The sequence below is a fragment of the Polyodon spathula genome, unplaced genomic scaffold (genome assembly GCF_017654505.1).
Source record: "Polyodon spathula isolate WHYD16114869_AA unplaced genomic scaffold, ASM1765450v1 scaffolds_3987, whole genome shotgun sequence".
NCBI lineage: Eukaryota > Metazoa > Chordata > Actinopteri > Acipenseriformes > Polyodontidae > Polyodon > Polyodon spathula.
The window spans coordinates 1-10000 of record NW_024475444.1 but is presented as its reverse complement, the minus strand read 5'-3'; positions in this window follow the sequence as shown (position 1 = coordinate 10000).

The following is a 10000-nucleotide window of genomic DNA, read 5'->3' as shown; positions in this document are numbered from 1 at the left end:
TGAGACGATGACAGCGTGCGCAACCTGGGACCTTCCATAGCTCCGGACGGGCCGTCACTGGAAGATGGCAACTCCTCACGGGCTCCATCCTCTGACCCAGCATCTGGTAAGTAATCTTGGGTCGAAGACACAATGGTTTCTGGTTCAGCTTCACCGGGCATATCCGTTTCAGAGACCGACATACAGGGGTTGTCGATCGGCCCATCCGACGGCACCTCGGGGCTCGTCAGCGGCATCCAATGTAGCGAATCTAGCCCAGGACTGGGCGATTCCTCCGAGTGCTGCAATGTCGAGTGTGGTAGCTCGCATTCCCCAGGCTCCTCCGCAACAAAGACCGGCCTCTTGGGCAGCTGGAATGAAGCATCGCCCTCTGCCTTGCTCTTAGCCTCTGCCATCAGGCGAGCATAGGCCGGGTCGCCGGACTTAACGGCCTGAGCCTCGGCCACAAGTCCTCGAGAGAGACTTCCGTCGTTTCGTCTCGTTCGAAAAACCCTGCTGGCGAAAATCCCCGCGAACCTCCCCGTTGTCCTGCGGGGGTCGGGTGCCGAAGGGGGCGAGGCGCCGGTTCGGGCCGGGGAACCCCCGCCGCCGCCCGGCTGGAGCCTTCGGATCGCGCCCTTGTCGGACTTCCGCAGGCGGGGCCTCGGTGGCTATGGTCATCCAATGTAAAAGATAGGCTACATGACCATGCTTTTTGAAAAACTTAGTCTCTGGCGGAGGCGAAAAACTCGTGACTCTGGTCATGCAATGTTAAAGATAGGAGAATTCTCCAATCTACATGACCATGTGCACCGACCTCCAGGCGGAGAAGGTAAAGCTTACATGACCAGAGTCCAGGACCCCTGCAGCAGCCAGTGCCCATGGTCATGCCAGGGACCGGGGCTACCTCCCACGGCCGAGGTCAGGGCTCCAGGACCTCGGCAGCACCCGCCAGGGCACCGGGGCACCTCCACGCACCGGACTTAGCACCAGGACCTCGGCAGCACCCAGCCAGCAGCACCCGGGGCACCTCCAGCGGCAGCACCAGGGACAGGGCTCCAGGACCTCGGCAGCAGCCAGCACCCGCCCAGCAGCACCCGGGGCACTTCCACGTACAGGACTTAGCTCCAGAACCAAGGCAGCAGCCGCCAGGGACCGGGGCTGCCTCCCACGGCCGTGTCAGGGCTCCAGGACCTCGGCAGCACCTGCCAGCAGCACCCGGGGCACTTCCACGGACAGGACTTAGCTCCAGAACCAAGGCAGCGCCACCTGCCAGGGACCGGGGCTGCCCGCCGTGGGACCGGGGCTGCCTCCCGGGGCGGCCGTGTCTTAGCTCCAGGACCTCGGCAGCACCCGCCAGCAGCACCGGGGGCACTTCCACGGCCAGGACTTCCAGCTCCAGAACCAAGGCAGCACCCGCCAGGGACCGGGGCTGCCTCCCACGGCCGTGTCAGGGCTCCAGGACCTCGGCAGCACCTGCCAGCAGCACCCGGGGCACTTCCACGGACAGGACTTAGCTCCAGAACCAAGGCAGCAGCCGCCAGGGACCGGGGCTGCCTCCCGCGGCCGTGTCAGGGCTCCAGGACCTCGGCAGCACCCGCCAGCAGCACCCGGGGCACTTCCACGTACAGGACTTAGCTCCAGAACCAAGGCAGCACCCGCCAGGGACCGGGGCTGCCTCCCGCGGCCGTGTCAGGGCTCCAGGACCTCGGCAGCACCCGCCAGCAGCACCCGGGGCACTTCCACGCACAGGACTTAGCTCCAGAACCAAGGCAGCACCCGCAGAAGGCAGCAGCCCCAGGGCTGCCTCCCGCGGCCGTGTCGGGGCTCCAGAGGCAGCACTCCAGCAGCACCCGGGGGCACTTCCAGGACCCCGGCAGCACCTGCCAGGAGCCCGGGGCTGCCTCCCAGCGGCCGGGGCACAGCTCCAGGACCAAGGCAGCACCAGCGGCTGCCCCCGCAGCTCCAGGGCCCAGAACCAAGGCAGCAGCCGCCAGGGACCGGGGCTGCCTCCCACGGCCGTGTCAGGGCTCCAGGACCTCGGCAGCACCCGCCAGCAGCACCCGGGGCACTTCCACGCACAGGACTTAGCTCCAGAACCAAGGCAGCACCCGCCAGGGACCGGGGCTGCCTCCCGCGGCCGTGTCAGGGCTCCAGGACCTCGGCAGCACCCGCCAGCAGCACCCGGGGCACTTCCACGCACAGGACTTAGCTCCAGGACCAAGGCAGCACCCGCCAGGGACCGGGGCTGCCTCCCGCGGCCGAGGCAGGGCTCCAGGACCTCGGCAGCAACCGCCAGCAGCACCCGGGGCACTTCCACGCCGAGCACCCGCCAGATCGGGGCCACCTCCACCCCCTCGGCAGCACCGCCAGCCCTGCCGGCCTGAGCCTCGGCCACAAGTCCTCGAGAGAGACTTCCGTCGTTTCGTCTCGTTCGAAAAACCCTGCTGGCGAAAATCCCCGCGAACCTCCCCGTTGTCCTGCGGGGGTCGGGTGCCGAAGGGGGCGAGGCGCCGGTTCGGGCCGGGGAACCCCCGCCGCCGCCCGGCTGGAGCCTTCGGATCGCGCCCTTGTCGGACTTCCGCAGGCGGGGCCTCGGTGGCTATGGTCATCCAATGTAAAAGATAGGCTACATGACCATGCTTTTTGTAAAACTTAGTCTCTGGCGGAGGCGAAAAACTCGTGACTCTGGTCATGCAATGTTAAAGATAGGAAATTTACGCCCATTTCTGCAAATCCATCAGAATTGCACCGATCGGGCTCGACCCGCCGCCCCTAGCTGTTGGGCCGTCGCGTGGAAAGCTCCGGGACCCTTTAGGGTCGGCTCCCAGTGCCCATGGTCATGTAGGCGGGGGGGGGGACGGGGTTTGGACGGCCGTGGGGGGCTCCAGGACGCCCGTGGGGGGCTCCAGGACCTCGGCAGCACCTACCAGCAGCACCCGGGGCACTTCCACGCACAGGACTTAGCTCCAGAACCAAGGCAGCACCCGCCAGGGACCGGGGCTGCCTCCCGCGGCCGTGTCGGGGCTCCAGGACCTCGGCAGCACCCGCCAGCAGCACCCGGGGCACTTCCACGCACAGGACTTAGCTCCAGAACCAAGGCAGCAGCCGCCAGGGACCGGGGCTGCCTCCCGCGGCCGTGTCGGGGCTCCAGGACCTCGGCAGCAACCGCCAGCAGCACCCGGGGCACTTCCACGGCCAGGACTTAGCTCCAGAACCAAGGCAGCACCTGCCAGGGACCGGGGCTGCCTCCCGCGGCCGTGTCAGGGCTCCAGGACCTCGGCAGCACCCGCCAGCAGCACCCGGGGCACTTCCACGCACAGGACTTAGCTCCAGAACCAAGGCAGGGACCGGGGCCCTCCCGCCCGGGACCTCGGGCAACCGCTGCCGGGGCTCCTTCCACGCACAGGGCCGTGTCAGGGCTCCAGGACCTCGGCAGCAGCAACCGCCAGCAGCACCCGGGGCACTTCCACGGACAGGACTAGGCTCCAGAACCAAGGCAGCACCTGCCAGGGACCGGGGCTGCCTCCCGCGGCCGTGTCGGGGCTCCAGGACCTCGGCAGCACCCGCCAGCAGCACCCGGGGCACTTCCACGCACAGGACTTAGCTCCAGAACCAAGGCAGCACCCGCCAGGGACCGGGGCTGCCTCCCGCGGCCGTGTCGGGGCTCCAGGACCTCGGCAGCACCCGCCAGCAGCACCCGGGGCACTTCCACGGCCAGGACTTAGCTCCAGAACCAAGGCAGCAGCTGCCAGGGACCGGGGCTGCCTCCCGCGGCCGTGTCAGGGCTCCAGGACCTCGGCAGCAACCGCCAGCAGCACCCGGGGCACTTCCACGGCAGGACTTAGCTCCAGAACCAAGCAGCACCTGCCAGGGCAGCGGGGCTGCCTCCCGCGGCCGAGTCGGGGCTCCAGGACCTCGGCAGCACCCGCCAGCACCATGGCAGCACCAGGACCTCGGCAGCACCCGCCAGGGACCGGGGCACTTCCACGGCCGTGTCAGGACCAGGACCTCCAGCAACCAAGCAGCACCCGGGGCACTTCCACGCACAGGACTTAGCTCCAGAACCAAGGCAGCAGCAGGGACCGGGGCTGCCCGGGGCTGCCTCCCGCGGCCGTGTCAGGGCTCCAGGACCTCGGCAGCACCCGCCAGCAGGGTCCCGGGGCACTTCCACCGGACTTAGCACCAAGCAGCACCCAGCGGCTCGGACTTCCCCGCCAGGCCCTTCACCCGGGGCACTTCCACGGACAGGACTTAGCTCCAGAACCAAGGCAGCACCCGCCAGGGACCGGGGCTGCCTCCCACGGGCCGTGTCAGGGCTCCAGGACCTCGGCAGCAAGTGCCAGCAGCACCCGGGGCACTTCCACGTCACAGGACTTAGCTCCAGAACCAAGGCAGCAGCCGCCAGGGACCGGGGCTGCCTCCCGCGGCCGTGTCAGGGCTCCAGGACCTCGGCAGCACAGCAGCACCACTTCCACGCAGGACAGCTCCAGGGCAGCGTTCCACAGGGACCGGGGCTGCCTCCCGCGGCCGTGTCAGGGCTCCAGGACCTCGGCAGCACCTGCCAGCAGCACCCGGGGCACTTCCACGCACAGGACTTAGCTCCAGAACCAAGGCAAGGCAGCACCCGCCAGGGACCGGGGCTGCCTCCCACGGCCGTGTCCCTCCAGGACCTCGGCAGCAACTGCCAGCAGCACCCGGGGCACTTCCACGCCGGGCTCCTCCCACGGCCCCAAGGCAGCACCCGCCAGCAGCACCCGGGGCACCCTCCACGGGGTCCCGAGGCAAAGGGCTCCAGGACCAAGGCAGCACCTCCCAGCCCGGCAGCACCCGGGACCCCTTCCTCCCGCGGCCGTGTCCCTCCAGGACCTCGGCAGCAACTGCCAGCAGCCGGGGGCACTTCCACGGAAGATCGCGATGCGGCCACCTCCACCCCGCCTACGAGGCTCCCCTGCCGGCCTGAGCCTCGGCCACAAGTCCTCGAGAGAGACTTCCGTCGTTTCGTCTCGTTCGAAAAACCCTGCTGGCGAAAATCCCCGCGAACCTCCCCGTTGTCCTGCGGGGGTCGGGTGCCGAAGGGGGCGAGGCGCCGGTTCGGGCCGGGGAACCCCCGCCGCCGCCCGGCTGGAGCCTTCGGATCGCGCCCTTGTCGGACTTCCGCAGGCGGGGCCTCGGTGGCTATGGTCATCCAATGTAAAAGATAGGCTACATGACCATGCTTTTTGTAAAACTTAGTCTCTGGCGGAGGCGAAATCGTGACTATGGTCATCGTGACTCTGGTCATGCAATGTTAAAGATAGGATAGGAAATTTACGCCCATTTCTGCAAATCCATCAGAATTGCACCGATCGGGCTCGACCCGCCGCCCCTAGCTGTTGGGCCGTCGCGTGGAAAGCTCCGGGACCCTTTAGGGTCCAGGCAGTGCCCATGGTCATGTAGGCGGGGGGGGGGGGGGGGGTTGGGACGGCCGTGTCAGGGCTCCAGGACCTCGGCAGCAACCGCCAGCAGCACCCGGGGCACTTCCACGCACAGGACTTAGCTCCAGAACCAAGGCAGCCAGAGTCCAGGAACCCTGCCAGCAGCCAGGGACCGGGGCTGCCTCCCGCGGCCGTGTCAGGGCTCCAGGACCTCGGCAGCACCCGCCAGCAGCACCAGGGGCCTTCCACGGCCGCAGACCGCCAGGCACCAGGGCTCCTTCCACGGCAGCAGCCGGCAGCACCCGCCAGGGACCGGGGCTGCCTCGGCGGCCGTGTCGGGGCTCCAGGACCTCGGCAGCACCCGCCAGCACCCGGGGGCTGCCGCCCACGGCCGTGTCTTAGCTCCAGGACCAAGGCAGCACCCGCCAGGGACCGGGGCACCTCCCACGGCCGTGTCAGGGCTCCAGGACCCACCAGCAGCACCCGGGGCACAGGGACTCCCAGAACCAAGGCAGCAGCCACCGGGGCTGCCTCCCGCGGCCGTGTCAGGGCTCCAGGACCTCGGCAGCAACCGGACCGCAGCACCCCTCGCCTCCAGCACAGCCCCGGGGCACTTCCACGCAACTTAGCTCCCAGAACCAAGGCAGCAGCCGCCAGGGACCGGGGCTGCCTCCCGCGGCCGTGTCAGGGCTCCAGGACCTCGGCAGCACCACCAGCAGCACCCGGGGCACTTCCACGCACAGGACTTAGCTCCAGAACCAAGGCAGCACCCGCCAGGGACCGGGGCTGCCTCCCGCGGCCGTGTCAGGGCTCCAGGACCTCGGCAGCAACCGCCAGCAGCACCCGGGGCACTTCCACGCGCACAGACTTAGCTCCAGAACCAAGGCAGCACCCGCCAGGGACCGGGGCTGCCTCCCGCGGCCGTGTCAGGGCTCCAGGACCTCGGCCTCGGCAGCAGCAACCGCCAGCAGCACACGGGGCACTTCCACGCACAGGACTTAGCTCCAGAACCAAGGCAGCACCCGCCGGGGACCGGGGCTGCCTCCCGCGGCCGTGTCGGGGCTCCAGGACCTCGGCAGCACCCACGCCAGCAGCACCCCGGGCACTTCCACGCGACACCCGAACTCGCAAAGGTGTCCCAGGCCCAGCCACCCCGCCTACGAGGCAACCGGAACCTGGAAGGTGAGCGATCGGCCACAAGGACTCGAGCCTACTTCCCTGCCGGCCTGAGCCTCGGCCACAAGTCCTCGAGAGAGACTTCCGTCGTTTCGTTCGAAAAACCCTGCTGGCGAAAATCCCCGCGAACCTCCCCGTTGTCCTCGGGGGGTCGGGTGCCGAAGGGGGCGAGGCGCCGGTTCGGGCCGGGGAACCCCCGCCGCCGCCCGGCAGGAGCCTTCGGATCGCGCCCTTGTCGGACTTCCGCAGGCGGGGCCTCGGTGGCTCGTATGGTCATCCAATGTAAAAGATATGGTCATCCAATGTAAAAGATAGGCTACATGACCATGCTTTTTGTAAAACTTAGTCTCTGGCGGAGGCGAAAAACTCGTGACTCTGGTCATGCAATGTTAAAGATAGGAAATTTACGCCCATTTCTGCCAAATCCATCAGAATTGCACCGATCGGGCTCGACCCGCCGCCCCTAGCTGTTGGGCAGTCGCGTGGAAAGGACCGGGACCCTTTAGGGTCGGCTCCCAGTGCAGGGGTCCATGTAGGGCAGCAAGGGGGGGGTAAACGGGGCTTGGACGGCCGGGGCAGGGCTCCACGACCTCGGCAGCACCCGCCAGCAGCACCCGGGGCACTTCCACGCACAGGACTTAGCTCCAGAACCAAGCAGCACCGCCAGGGACCGGGGCTGCCTCCCGCAGGTGTCAGGGCTCCAGGACCAAGGCAGCACCCGCCAGGGACCGGGGCTGCCTCCCACGGCCCAGGCAGGGCTCCACCGGGGCTGCCTCCCGCGGCCGTGTCTGGGCTCCAGGACCTCGCAGCACCCGCCAGCAGGACCGGGGCACTTCCACTTCCGAAGGCCGGCCGTGTCAGGGCTCCAGGACCTCGGCAGCACCCGCCAGCAGCACCCGGGGCACTTCCACGCACAGGACTTAGCTCCAGGACAAGGCAGCAGCCGCCAGGGACCGGGGCTGCCTCCCGCGGCCGTGTCAGGGCTCCAGGACCTCGGCAGCACCCGCCAGCAGCACCCGGGGCACTTCCACGCACAGGACTTAGCTCCAGAACCAAGGCAGCACCCGCCAGGGACCGGGGCTGCCTCCCGCGGCCGTGTCGGGGCTCCAGGACCTCGGCAGCACCCGCCAGCAGCACCCGGGGCACTTCCACGCACAGGACTTAGCTCCAGAACCAAGGCAGCACCCGCCAGGGACCGGGGCTGCCTCCCGCGGCCGAGGCAGGGCTCCAGGACCTCGGCAGCACCCGCCAGCAGCACCCGGGGCACTTCCACGCACAGGACTTGGCTCCAGAACCAAGGCAGCACCCGCCAGGGACCGGGGCTGCCTCCCGCGGCCGTGTCAGGGCTCCAGGACCTCGGCAGCAACCGCCAGCAGCACCCCGGGCACTTCCACGACCCGCTCCAGATCGCCAGGGACCGGGGCTCCTCCCGCGGCCGTTCGGGCCCAGGACCTCGGCAGCAACCGCCAGCAGCCCCGGGGCACGTGGAAGGTGGCGATCGGCCAACTCCACCCCGCCCGAGGCTCCCCTGCCGGCCTGAGCCTCGGCCACAAGTCCACGAGAGAGACTTCCGTCGTTTCGTCTCGTTCGAAAAACCCTGCTGGCGAAAATCCCCGCGAACCTCCCCGTTGTCCTGCGGGGGTCGGGTGCCGAAGGGGGCGAGGCGCCGGTTCGGGCCGGGGAACCCCCGCCGCCGCCCGGCTGGAGCCTTCGGATCGCGCCCTTGTCGGACTTCCGCAGGCGGGGCCTCGGTGGCTATGGTCATCCAATGTAAAAGATAGGCTACATGACCATGCTTTTTGTAAAACTTAGTCTCTGGCGGAGGCGAAAAACTCGTGACTCTGGTCATGCAATGTTAAAGATAGGAAATTTACGCCCATCTACATGACCATGTGCAAAGACCATCAGAAAGCTTGCACCGATCGGGCTCGACCCGCCGCCCCTAGCGTTGGGCCGTCGCGTAAAGCTTACATGACCAGAGTCCAGGACCTCGGCAGCAGCTCCCAGGGACCGGGGCTACCTCCCGGCGGCCGGGTCAGGGCTCCAGGACCTCGGCAGCACCGCCAGCAGCACCCGGGGCACTTCCACGCAGGACTTAGCTCCAGGACCTCGGCAGCAGCCGCCAGGGACCGGGGCTGCCTCCCGCCCGTGTCAGGGCTCCAGGACCTCGGCAGCACCCGCCAGCAGCACCCGGGGCACTTCCACGCACAGGACTTAGCTCCAGAACCAAGGCAGCAGCTTACCGGGGCTGCCTCCCGCGGCCGTGTCAGGGCTCCAGGACCTCGGCAGCACCCGCCAGCAGCACCCGGGGCACTTCCACGGCCAGGACAGGACTTAGCTCCAGAACCAAGGCAGCAGCCGCCAGGGACCGGGGCTGCCTCCCGCGGCCGAGGCAGGGCTCCAGGACCTCGGCAGCACCCGCCAGCAGCACCCGGGGCCACTTCCAGCACCAAGGCAGCAGCTGCCAGGGGCCTTAGCTCCAGAACCCAGGCAGCACCCCGCCAGGGACCGGGGGGCTGCCTCCCGCGGCCGTGTCTTAGCTCCAGGACCTCGGCAGCACCCGCCAGGGCACCCGGGGCTCCTCCACAGCGGCCGTGTCAGGGCTCCAGGACCTCGGCAGCACCCAGCCAGCAGCACCTTAGCTCCAGGGCAGCTTCCACCGGGGCTGCAGGACTTAGCTCCAGGACCTCGGCAGCAGCTCCAGCCAGGGACCGGGGCTGCCTCCCGCGGCCGTGTCAGGGCTCCAGGACCTCGGCAGCACCCGCCAGCAGCACCCGGGGCACTTCCACGCACAGGACTTAGCTCCAGAACCAAGGCAGCACCCGCCAGGGACCGGGGCTGCCTCCCGCGGCCGAGGCAGGGCTCCAGGACCTCGGCAGCACCCGCCAGCAGCACCCGGGGCACTTCCACGCACAGGACTTGGCTCCAGAACCAAGGCAGCACCCGCCAGGGACCGGGGCTGCCTCCCGCGGCCGTGTCAGGGCTCCAGGACCTCGGCAGCAACCGCCAGCAGCACCCGGGGCACTTCCACGACCCGACTTAGCTCCAGAACCAAGGCAGCACCCGCCAGGGACCGGGGCTGCCTCCCGCGGCCGTGTCGGGGCTCCAGGACCTCGGCGGCAACCGCCAGCAGCACCCGGGGCACACACCCGACTCCCCCTCCCCCCGAGAGAGACTTCCGTCCTTACAGAACTTTCGTCTTCCGGTTCGAAAAACCCTGCTGGCGAAAATCCCCGCGAACCTCCCCGTTGTCCTCGGGGGGGTCGGGTGCCGAAGGGGGCGAGGCGCCGGTTCGGGCCGGGGAACCCCCGCCGCCGCCCGGCTGGAGCCTTCGGATCGCGCCCTTGTCGGACTTCCGCAGGCGGGGCCTCGGTGGCTATGGTCATCCAATGTAAAAGATAGGCTACATGACCATGCTTTTTGTAAAA